Genomic DNA, 12748 nt, shown 5'->3' with positions numbered 1-12748 from the left:
ATGACTGCATGTGTAAAGTTGCTCCTTGCTTTCTGGAGTTTTCTTTTGCTGCAAGTGCATTTTGCAAGCTTGCTGAAGTGTTCACCGATGCTGGGTCTGTCTCCACTATACCTTGCCCATTGTACTCCCACTTGTTTTTGGCCAGGTCTCCCCAGCTCTGCTGCCATAGCATTTAGTGCATTTCTTCTTGTGGATGGAAATTAAGAAGAAAGAGTCGGAGCTTATAGCTCGGTTTTTGACACAACAGGTGTATTAACAAAGGAGGGAAAACATTTATGTACCTCCTAGTCAGGCTTTTGCTAACCCCCAAAGATCTAACCAACAGCATCTCTCTCAACCACAGTGTGTCATTTCAATCCAAACCCAGTGTATGGACAGTTAGCCTCACGGTGCACTGTCCTTGCTTGGTCACATCGCTCCTATTGAAGCTTTTTTTCTGCAGTGAAATTGTCTTAGTTATGCATTTCCTGGTTTGAGATTTACCTTGCATTTGTTTCTCCTGCATGTGAGCAGGATGGGGTTGATAGGACAGATTCATACCTGGTGAGGACTGGTCCTCCTAGATTCAAGTTTATTTAGTTATGCTGCTTTATCTGGGGGATATACCAGAGGGATTCTTGCCTAGATGAGCCTGCATTTTCATCATAGCCTGTTTCTCCTCAGAGGAAGCATGCTGAAATCTAGAGTAGACCTGATCAGCATAAGTGTTTAGACAGCCAGCTCTTGGAAAGGATGGGCTTCTCAAACTGGAATGGAGCAGGGGCTCTGCTGTTACAGAGATTCAAACTTCCTACAGTCTCAGGCACAAATTAACAACCTCAAGCTAATGGACGTTCTTACCTGCTTGTATACATCTCCAAGTGTGGCCATTACATAGTCTAGCAGTCAGATGACTTGAAGCAAGCTGCATTGCTGATTTTTCCTGATGCGTGCTCATAGGAATGGCAACATAACAGAAATGAGTGTAATGGTTGCTAGTACAGCATGGGTGGTGCAAATTTGAACTTGCTAATTCAATTATATGTGTTCATCCATTCTATGCTTGTAATAAAGCCTTTGGTGAGGCTTCTTTTTATATTCAGGGCCAAGAACATGGAAGGTGAATTATCTTGAATTATTATTTTGAGGATGCTATAAAAATTACTTTATTAACCTATTTGAGTAAGTGCAACATAACTGAGTAATACAACTACCGGTATTTTAATTTCGCAGTTTGTCAACATGCAGCCTTGCTAGACTAATTTCTGTCTGGAAGTTTGCACCTGAAGATGGTTTAGAAAGGGTAACTGTGGCAGTCTCAGATCTGGACATTGTTTTTCTCATGTTATTACTACACAAGAACAGGACTTTTACCCAGTGTTGAGGAGGTCAAAGGAGCTATGTCATGATTTACTGCATATCTGCAGCATACCGGTCTTGCAGATGATGTGGTAGCCCGTGTTTTCAGTAGTATGAAGATGACTGAATGAAAAGGACTGTCTCAGACATGTTCAGTAAATCTGATTTTTCAAGGAAGTAGGAGACCTTCAACTCATTTATAAGAGTCCCATTGTATAATAAAATAAAATATGCAAGTGTGGACATTCCTTCAAATAGAATTAAGGTAAATGCTCCATCAGTGGTAAAAAAAAAAAAAAAAAAAAAAAAAGAAGATAATTGTGTATATATATTTATTTTAATGTGTGTAATACTCTTCATGAAAACGTTCTTGCTAAAAGAGCTTGACAATAACTGTGTTATCTTAAAGGCTCTACATTTCTGTTCAGTGTGGTTGCCTTTATTTCTCAGATCTATGCAAACTCTAATTAAATTGACATATTTTAACCTAATGAATTGAAAATTTAAATTCTGCTTGTCACTTGTTGGGGGAAGAAAAACTTGAAGTACTTCAGTGTACCAGTAAACAAAAGGATGCATTCTGCAGTGAGTGTCTGAAATGCTCATTAAAAACATTAGCAAAGTTTGTCTGAAACTTCAGTCCAATTTTGGTTTTAACTGGGGAAAACTATAAAGCTGGAATAATTTTGGAATTGTGCTTTCTATTTGCTTTTCAAAACCTTTATCTTTGTCTGGACGCAGAATTATAAACCATACTCTTCAAGAAGTTTTATGGGTTTGTTGTTGGTTTTGGTGTGGGTTTTTTATTTCATTTTATTTTTTAATTAGGACTTCCTTAATTCATCATAATCTGTCCTTTCTGACACATACTTTGCATGATCAAGTTCCATGTAACTTATATTGAATGTGTTGCTTTTAAAGGAAGATGATGGAAATATTCTATATGTGTGCTGGCTACATTGCATGCAGTCATATTTAATGTTGCTGTAAAAAGGAAAGAAAAGACCATGGCACGATCACGTTACTGTTAACACAGTTACTCTTATTTTCAGCTCTCTCCATTTAAAATCCTTGTCTCTATTCTCCACAATGCTGTTTTAAAAGCTGCTACCAGTCAATTTTTGCCAACCGTAAACGTGATTATTGTACATGTGCATGTAAGAACTGCTTTTTTCAAATCCAGAGTGTATTTTAAGAGGATCTATTTTTTTTCTGTACTCTTGTCTGTGGCCAATAGACACATCAAGTGCAACACTATTGTTGTCTTTTGTTTTCCTTGCTACTTTTGTCACAGGCATTCTTGAATGTGTGTAGTGTTTCTGAAAGCCTTATCAGCCTTCTAGCACAACAGCTGAGCTAGCACATGTCTCAAAGACTGCTGAGTGGCTAACGTTTGGAAATCACGACATGCTGGATTCAGGCAATGCTGCTCTCCGTGCTGGGTCTGTGTGCGCTTATCTCTGTCTGTAGGTGGCAGTGGGCATACACTATGTATGCAACAGCATTTCAACATGGGGTCACAAAGTGAGGCACTACTTGCACATTCCTATTTTCAGAGCTTTCCTTTTTCCATGGTGTTTTATTTTTTAAATTAAATTCTGCAGGGCTTTAAATATTGAATCTCTTTGTAAGTGTTGTTGACCTTTTAGCAATAAAACCTCTGCTGATTTCTTCTCATTCCAAATGCTGATGTTTTATATCTGTTCTCTAAGCTAGCATTCATTTAACTATAGCAGGGGTGTATTTTAAGGGCTATTTTTTTAAGTGGGGAAAGGTTCTAAATGTAGCTTCCATATTATTAAAACAGATTGAACACACTAATTTTTCATCCCTTTCCCTCTTTGAAGTATTTTTCTGCTGTTCACGCATCCTTTGAAATTGAAGGCTGTGTGAATGTCTGTTTTAAAGGTATCCTTTAAAGACAAAAGACTTGCTGCTGTTTCACTGGGGATCTGAAGCCCTAGGACAAAAAATAAAGCATATAGAGAAACAGGATGGCTGCTCCCTGGACAGGTGAAGGTGGAAGTGTTCTCAGGGGTGTGTGCGGGGGAGATGGATGTCTGCAATGGAAGGTCAGCCTGGCCTGCACAGAGGCAGTAGCCTGTGGCAGGGAGTAAAAGAAAACTTCTAGGACAACTGAAGAATGGAGTCAGATGTGAGGACAGACTGTAAGGCAAGGAAGATCAGAGCCTGAGGGTTTCTCTCAGACTAAACCCTGCTAGTACCAGGAAAAAGCTTGACTCAGGCTGACGTCACCAGTGCATTTTTCCAGTAAGGCTGCTTAACTCCTTTTTTAATATCTTTACATTGCAACTTTTCTTCCTTTGAGCCTAGTAGATATTCTGAAATTTTACAGGTCTATGGATTTGCATTCAGTAATAGTTTTTCAGTCTGATACTGAGGAAGTAATGTTTAACAATTCCCAATGGGAAAGCTGGAAAGGGGCAGGTGGGGGGAATCCGATATATTGGTGCACATTTAGTCTCTTTCATCTTCAATGGGAAATATGATGGGGACTGTGCTATTTCTGTCATGCGAGGGAGGGTAATTGAGCTTTTTTATTTGTACATTTTTCTCTCACTTTACTATTTGCATTAATTAACTCCAGGCTCCAGACGGGACATTACTAATTTTCAGCTCCGGTCTTTGGAGCAATTTCAATCTGTAAAATGAGTGTAAATGAAATTAGAATGAAATGAAAAAGCCCATAGGAAAGCAATGTTGTCTCCTTGTGTATCTTGGATGCCAGCACCACAAAAAGGGGGATTATCACTTTCTTCTCTGTCTCTGAGAGGAAGCTTTTTGCACGTCATCCACGCTTCCATACTACGTGGTGTTGCAAATGCATTGGAATAAATCACTCTGGATTTCTTTTTTTAGATACTAGAGAAATTCTGTCAACATAAGTTCAGAAGATCTCTTGTATTTTTAGGTGTTCCAGGAATTTTCTATTTTGAGGTACAAAAGCAGTACCAGTGCAAATGGCCAGAGGAGAGTCAAAGGAAAAAAAACCCTGGTGTTTACTTTTCCTGTTCCTGGGCTCTAAATATGAACAGACAATATGTAAACCAGAAAATTAAAAGGGGAAGAGGCAGGACTGTGGTTAAAGGGTTAACTTGAGATAAGAATGCCAGAACCTGGTACTAGTTCTGTCCTTACAGGAGGCATTGTGTGGGTCCCGTACCTGGACTTCATGTGGTGCTGAGGAGTAGGTGAACAAGCAGATGCTGAATGTGACAAGCAGAGTAAACTCAAGTCTGCCCATACCTCTCTAGATAAATATTCCCTGTAGCCCCAGCCCCTCAAGATTTAGACACCCACTGACATCTATTTAAAGGTTTGGTTCTTAGTCCAAGTTACTAGTTTGAGGTCCTGCAGTAACTGGTAGAGAAAGGTAGACATCTGTAAGACATGATCTCTGTAGGAGTGATCTCACTTAAGCACTAGGCAGAATGAATAGTCTTTTCAAACTTTTGTTTCAGTCTAATATAGAGATATTGCAATAAATGCTGATTTAGATGACTCCAATTAGGTGGGGTAAGTCCTACCTTCGAGCTACTATCAATATGTGCTATTTTGTTCTCTCCTGCAAAAGCATTTTTGTCCCTGAGGCATGAGGAGGTAAGTATGTTGAACTGCAAAAAGCCTAGATGTTGGAGGAAGGGGGAACACACTGGGAGGTAAGGAAGCTGCCTTTAGGTGCTCCAAGGTCGTTCTAGGAACTTTATCAGATAAACAATGAATCCAAAGTGATGGAAGCACAGGATGTAGAGCAAAAGTATTGAAAAATAATGTACACGGGAGAAAAGTGCATGTAAAGAGCATTTCCAAGATGCTGTTAGTGAATGAACATAAAAGGAAATGTCTTTCAGATGAGCAAAGAAAAGTAGAAGTAGCAGAGTCAGTTACTCCAAGCATGGGAAAGCAATTTGATATCCAAGAATTCAGATGAAATTTTATGCCACTTGGAATCAGTTTTGGACATAGGAAGTCTGTGGACATAGGACTTCTTTCTCCACTCTCAATGTCTTTTATATGTTACTGGAGACATACATTGTTTCAAAAAATAGGTAATTTTATAACAGATGTATGCTTAATTCTAAATAAATTAGGTCCTAACTTTATAAAGTAAGCTGGTAAATGTGCCCCAGGCGAGGAGGGCAAGGTAATTACCCCATACCTGAGGACCTTACTTATGTGACTCTTTTGGCTTTGATTCTGCAAGCTATTTCTGTAATACCTAATCTGAAGCAGATGGGCTCTTCTGTTGAAGTCATTGCTTGCTGACCTGAAGTTTTCCACTGAACTGAGCTAGTATTAGATGAAATGTTTGACATAAATTCAGAAAAGTAATACATTGACTTATGCAAACTGAAAAGTTGTTTCTGGTCATGTTAGAATCATAGAATGGTTTCAATTGGAAGGGACCTTTAAAGGTCATCTATTCCAACGCCCTGCAGTGAGCAGGGCCAACTTCAACGAAATCAGGTTGCTCAGAGCCCAGTCCAACCTGACCCTGAAAGTTTCCAGGGATGGGGCATCTACCATCTCCCTGGGCAACCTGTTCCAGTGTTTCACCACCCTCACTGTAAAAAAATCATCTTCCTTATATCTACTCTAAATCTGTGCTCTTTCAGTTTAAACCACTACCCTTTGTCCTACTGCTACACACCCTACCAAAAAGTCTGTTCCCATCTTTCCTATAAGCCCCTTTTTTTAAGTACTGAAAGGCTGCAATGAGGTCTCCCCAGAACCTTCTCTTCTCCAGGCTGAACAACCCCAACTCACTCAGCCTGTCTTCATAGGAGTGGTGCTTCATTCCTCTGATCATTTTTGTAGCCCTCCTCTGGATTCACTCCAACAGGTCCATGTCTTTACTGTACTGAGGACTCCAGAGCTGGATTCAGTGCTCCAGGTTAGGGTCTCACCAGAGCAGAATGGCAGAATCACCTTCCTGGACCTGCTGGTCATGTTTCTTTTGACACAGCCTGGGATATAGTTGGCTTTCTGGGCTGTGAAGTGCATGTTGTCAGCTCACGTCCAACTTTGCATCCACCAGTACCCTCAAGTCCTCCTCTGCAGGACTGCTTGCAATGCCTTCATTCCCTCAGCCAGTATTGATACCACGTGTTGTCCCAACCCAAGTGCAGGACCTTGCACTTGGCCTTGTTGAACCTCATGAGGTTCACATGGACCCACTTCTTGAACTTGTCCAGGTCCCTCTGAATGGCATCCCATCCCTCAGGTGTGTCAACCACACCACTCAGCTTGGTGTCATCTGCAAATTTGTGAAGGGCACACTCAATCCCACTGTCAGTGCTGCTGCTGAAGATATTAAACAGTACTGGTCTCAATAAGGACCCCTGAGGGACACCATTCATCACTGATCTCCACCTGAACATTGAAGCATTGACCACTACTCTCTGGATGTGACCATGCAGACAATTCCTTATCCACCAAATGATCCATCCATCAAATCCATATCTCTCCAATTCAGAGAGAAGGGTGTTGTGGGGGACCATGTCAAATGTCTTACAGAAGTCCAGACAGATGACATCTGCAGCTCTTCCCTTCTCTGCTGATGTAGTCACTCCATTATAGCAGGCCAACAGGTTGGTCAGGTAAGACTTGCCCTTGGTGAAGCCATGCTTGCTGTCTTGAATCACCTTCCTGTCCTCCATGTGCCTTAGCATAGCTACTAGGGAGATCTGTTCCATGATCTTCGCAGGCACAGAGGTCAGGCTGACAGGTCAGGGTCCTCCTTTCTACCCGTTTGAAAATTGTGTGCAATGTTTGCCTTTTTCCAGTTGCCGGGCACTTTGCCTGACTGCCATGACTTCTCAAACATCATGGAGAATGGCTGGGCAACTGCATCAGTCAATTCCTTCAGGACTCTGCGATGCATATCGTCAGGTCCTGTAGACATATGTATATTCAAATTCCTCAGGTGGTCTTGAACCCGATCTTCTCTAACAGTAGGAGGGACTTGACTTCCCCAGTCCCTTGAGGTCCACCCATTTGAGAGGTGCGGGAGGAGATTGCTGGTGAAAACTGAGGCAAAAAAAGTTCTTGAGTACCTCAGCCTTTCCCTTGTCCGTTGTTACCGGTTGTGTTCATCAGGGGAAGTATGTTTTGACCTTCCTTTTCTGGCTGACATACCTATAGAAGCCCCTCTAATTCTTCGTCAAGTTCAGCTCTAGCTACACCTTGGCCTTTCTGACCCAATGCCTACATAACAGGGCAACATCCCCGTACTCTTTCCAGGATATCTGTCCCTGTTCCCACTGCCTGTGCATTTCCTTCTTGCCCTTTAGTTTGATCAGCAGGTCTTGACTTGGCCGTGCTGTTCTCTTGCCTTCCTTTCTTGATTTCTTACACATGAGGATTGAGAGCTGTTGTGCTTTATGTTTACAGAATGTGGAAAAAGGGACAGATCACTTGGGAGGAATACGGGAACATTGTCAGAACACGCAGGGGTGTGATGAGGAAGGCTAAGGTCTATTTGGAATTAAATCTGGTGAGGGATGTCAAGGACAACAAGAAGGGCTTCAAGTACACCAGTAGGAAAAGGATGACTAGGGAAAATGTGGGTCCACTGTTGCATGAGGTGGGTGCTTTGGTAACAAAGGATGCAGAGAAGGCACAGTTACTGAACTTAAACTTGACACCCACAAATCCACAGCCCTAATGGGATGCACACCCAAGTGCTGCATGAGCTGGCAGATGTTATTGCCAAGACACTCTCCATCATCTTTGAAAGGTTGTGGAGAACAGGAGAGGTGCCTGAGGACTGCAGGAAAGCCAGTGTCACTCCAGTCTTCAGAAAAGGCAAGAAGGAGGACCCGGAAACAACAGGCCTGTCAACCTCACCTCCATCCCTGGAAAGGTGATGGAACAGCTCATCCTGGAGGTCACCTCCAAGCATGTGGAGGAAAGGAAGGTTATCAGACGTAGTCAACATGGATTCACCAAGGGGAAATTATGCCTGACCAACTTGATAGCCTTCTATAAGGGAATGACTGGCTGGGCGGATGAGGGGAGAGCAGTGGATGTTGTCTACCCTGACCTCAGCAAGGCTTTTGTCAGTGTCTCCCATAGCATCTCATGGGTGAGCCCAAGAACTGTGTGTGTTAGATGAGCGGACAGTGAGGTGGACAGAACTGGCTGAACGGCGGAGCCGAGAGGGCTGTGACCAGCAGCGCAGAGCCCAGCTGGAGGCCTGTGGCCAGCGGTGCTGCCCAGGGCTCAGTGCTGGGCCCAGTCCCGTTCAGCCGATTCACCGGTGACCTGGGCGAAGGCACAGAGCGTCCCCTCAGCAGGCTGGTGGCTGGTACAAAGGCGGGAGGAGCGGCTGATGCCCCAGAGGCTGCGCTGCCATCCGGCGAGAGCTGGGCAGGCTGGAGAGCTGGGCAGGAGGGACCTGATGGAGCCCAGCAGAGGCCGGTGCCAGGCCCTGCCCCGGGGGGGCACAGCCCCACGCACCAGCAGGGGCTGGGGGCTGCCTGCGGGGAGGCAGCTCTGCGGGGAAGGGCCGGGCAGTGCCGGGGCACAGCAGCTGCCCCCGGGCCGGCAGCCGGCCCCGGTGGCCCAGGAGGCCGGTGGCGCCCTGGGGGGCATGAGGAGGAGCGTGGCCAGCAGGCGCAGGGAGGTGACCCTGCCCCTCGGCTCTGCCCTGGGGAGGCCGCCCCGGGAGCGCCGTGCCCAGCGCTGGGCTCCCCAGTTCCAGAGACGGGGAGCTGCTGGGGAGGGCCCGGCGGGGGCTGCGCAGGGGGTGAGGGGCCTGGGCACCTCCCGGGGGAGGGCAGGTTGGGACACCTGCGGCTGCTCAGCCCGGGGAAGGGAGGGCTGAGAGGGCTCTGAGCGATGGCTGCAAACAGCTTCAGGGCCAGCGCCAGGAGGACGGGGCCAGGCTCTGCCAGCGGTGCCCAGCGACAGGGCGAGGGGCAACGGGCACACGCCGAGGCACAGGCAGCTCCCTCTGAACGTGAGGGAGAACTTCTTCACCGTGAGGGTGGCAGAGCGCTGGGGCAGGCTGCCCAGAGGGGCTGGGGGGTCTCCTTCTCTGGAGACACTCAGAACCCGCCTGGACGTGATCCTGTGCAGCCCGCTCTGGGTGACCCCGCTTTAGCAGAGGGCAGCACAGACGACCTCCTGAGGTCCCACCCAACCGCGACCGTTCAGCCACGCCTTCCGGCGCCGACGGCCGCGCCCCGCCGCGTTTCCCGCGCTCGGCCGGCTGCCCGCTGAGGGCCTGCGGGAGGCTGCGCCTCTCGCGAGATCTGCCGCCGGGCACGCGTCTCCCCCCTCCCCCCCCCCCCCCCCCCCGAGGAATCCCCCCCCGTGCACCGCGGTTGCTGCCCGCCGCGGCGGGTGGGTATGTGCTGTACCCCCATCAGAAATAATTACCTTGTAGGGGGTCATAGCAGTAACTGCTTTGGCAAAGTGCCTCCTGATAGAAGAACACGATGCTGACAACTTCCCCAGCAAGTTCTTTTAGGGTCAGATTTACCGGAGAGAAAAAAGAATTCCTACACCATTTCCTTGTTTGTTTCCTCCTTCGTGTTCTTCTCACTGTCATTTTTTCCCCTTGCAAAATATCAGTCTGAAGAGACTTGAAAAATACAGAAGTAAGCACATTAAGTCACAGCAGCTGCTGGGGGGAGGCGCCGTGGCGGTGTGGCAGTGCTGCGGGCAGGGGAAGGCCGTGCCACCGAGGCAGGGTAAGCAGTGCACCGGGTTAACTGCCGGGCTGACCTGTGAGACGAGACCCTAACACCAAAGCAGAGATCCAGGACCCACCTTAGTTCCCTTTCAAAGGTAGCGGTCACATTTTCCTGATAGTGCAAGTTGCTTTTCTGATTGCTACACTTGACTGCAGAAACGAAGGGATGAGTCTGAGTTAGCTAAAGGTTAATTAAAAGAAGAAAGAAGAATAAAGGTCAGATCTTCCCTCCTTGTTCATGTAGAAGGTCATTTAAATTTTAAGTCTGTAGGACAGAGCAGTGAAGGTGGTGTTAAAACAGAGAGCTCCGAGCTGATTTCAGTTGTGCTCTTCAGCCTTTTAGCTTCATTTAATGAGTGCTGCTTGTGTGTGGTGGTTACCAAAGCTCTAACAGCTACAAATAATCTAAGACCAACAAAACTCAAAATTATTGCACCCTAATTATAGGTGGTGGTTCCATAAAATAAGGATGTTGGTCAGCAACACGGGTGATACACCAGAATTATCAGACTCATTTTATGTAGTAAACAAGTTGGACATATTTTATGGTGCACACATCTCTCTTCTGTTGCCTGCGTTTCACTTCAGTTTTCTGACCACAACCATTTTTTTTTTTTTTTTTTTTTTTTTTTTGATTAAGCAAACATAGGTTGGTAATGTTTTGTGATATTAGCTACTATGGCTTTCTGGTCTGTGATTAGGTGTTAGTTAACAGCTATACAGTGGGACTGTGTGATGCTTTTATCTCCTGGCTCTGGTGGTAGGAAAGGATCTGCAGTGAACTCTGACAACTGTGACATCTTGGTCATACCTCTGGGGCACATGACACAAGCTGCACTTTCCCAGCAGTCGAGGTGTAGCAGTCATGGGACCTATGAGGCTTACCCAACCCATGGGTGTGTAAAGATTATGACCATGGTGTTCTCAGGATTGTGCAATGCACAAGGACAGAGTTTCTGATAATTTGTTTATAATAAATTACTACAAAACTGCTATTAGTAAAAACATTTTATGTATTTATATATATATAAAATATTTTTACGTACATACCCACAGAAACATTTCAAGTTGCTACAAAATTACCACTAGGAAAGCAAGTATAAATGTAAGAAGAGTAAAGCAGATGTGTGTATTACAAGTTATTACAAAATTCCAATTTTTGAACCAAGTATTTACTTATGAACATTTGTGTGCACCTATAAATTTGTGATGTGTTACTGCTGAAACACCAGTCCCTTCCCAGGAGTGGGGGCCCATCAGTGATGGAAAAGTCTCACTTAAAGATGATTCATGTCCTGGAGGATAGAGTCAGCCAAGTGCCCCCGGCCAGGGTCCTGTCTGTCTGGGAGATGTCGTGCAGAGAGGCTCCTTTTGGGTGGGCAGCAAGTTACTTTTTATACCATTTCGATGTAGATACATAAGTGGGGGTAAGATATCAGTTACCTTAAGTTGTTGCTGGCTCCTGTTTTCCTGGGAGGCAAGTTTGTTGTCACAGTCTTTGTCCTGCCCTTATCAAAGTTTCTTTGTCCTGCCAACTACTCCCCATCAAGGAACTTTGGGGTGAGTTTATCAAGGATGTCCTTCTCTGTCAGTATGTTTACAAAGTCACCATCGTGGCAGCTCTGTTACTAGGTATAGATCACGACATTAACAATGAGAGATGGTTGCAGAACTTGCAAACCCCCAATATCTAAGATGACATAAAATGCTCAAAAAAGGTACTTATCAAACTTTCTTTGTGGATTTTTTGTTGTTGTTGTTGGTTGGTTGTTTTTTGCAGGGAACTCTTCATGAAGTAAGCAATCACTTCTGTTTTCTCGCTCAACCTTGGCTCCCTCCTCTTCTGTCTGAGGGGACTGAAAACAAGCCGAGTAGTTTGACTGCAATGTTATAAATGGTGCGTTGTGTTCATTTTCATAGGTATGGTATTTACAGTTCACTGGTTTAAAAGTTTATGGCTCAGTTCACAAACCTCAAGAACATAAAATTGATTGTTCCTTAATGTACTAAAGATCTTGTGATTCGGGACTTCTGGGGTTAGCATCAGTTATCTAAATTTTTTTATATTTAATGTGTTCATAATTAATGCATTTCATCCAATCCCTATAACCCATTTCATAGAGGCAGCAATATATCTTAATTGCTTAGCCTGAAAATCCTATTGATATCAGAGAGCTACGAAGAGGTGTTTGAGCCTGTTGCACTTTTGTTGTAAATCTGCTGACCTGGAGATACAATCTAACCATCAACCATGGGTGCTTGTGTACAAACCTTGAGAAGACTTATTTTCCAGTAACTACTTAAGGAAAGCAACAAACAACTGACAAATCAAGATCTTAAGCAAGGTGCACTATTAATTAGTTAGTTGTTCCATGTTCCGTGGTTGGTGAATTTTACATGTGATGGTAGGAAGCAAAAGACCAACCTTCAGAGTTTTTTGCATAGAATCTATGGACCAGTCCTCATTCCTCTGTAGTCTGAGTTTAGTAGAAGGTACAATTAAGCAAGTATGACTTGTGGTAATTATAAATTTTTCAAAACATCAAAGTGATTTAGTTGACCAGTGGTTAAAGCTGATGGAAACATTTAAGGATAAATAAGGTATCTTCCCATGAAACCTAAGCTATGAAATTGTTTTGGTTCAAGGTTTAAGAAGCTTGTGAAAATAGTTCTTGGCAAGATGGAGAA

General features: G+C 44.7%; 1 long non-coding RNA gene across 1 annotated transcript in view; it reads right to left on the bottom strand.

The window, feature by feature from the left end:
* Positions 1-7025, bottom strand: part of LOC121099056 — a 284189-nt gene extending 277164 nt beyond the window's left edge. Inside the window, exon 1 of the long non-coding RNA XR_005831411.1 lies at positions 6967-7025. This is a non-coding gene — a long non-coding RNA (uncharacterized LOC121099056). The remainder of the gene's footprint in view (positions 1-6966) is intronic.
* Positions 7026-12748: the final 5723 nt, after the last annotated feature.

Source organism: Falco naumanni, chromosome 1 (genome assembly GCF_017639655.2).
Source record: "Falco naumanni isolate bFalNau1 chromosome 1, bFalNau1.pat, whole genome shotgun sequence".
Taxonomy (NCBI): domain Eukaryota; kingdom Metazoa; phylum Chordata; class Aves; order Falconiformes; family Falconidae; genus Falco; species Falco naumanni.
The sequence above is the reverse complement of the archived record's forward strand: the minus strand, read 5'-3'. Positions and strand labels throughout refer to the sequence as shown.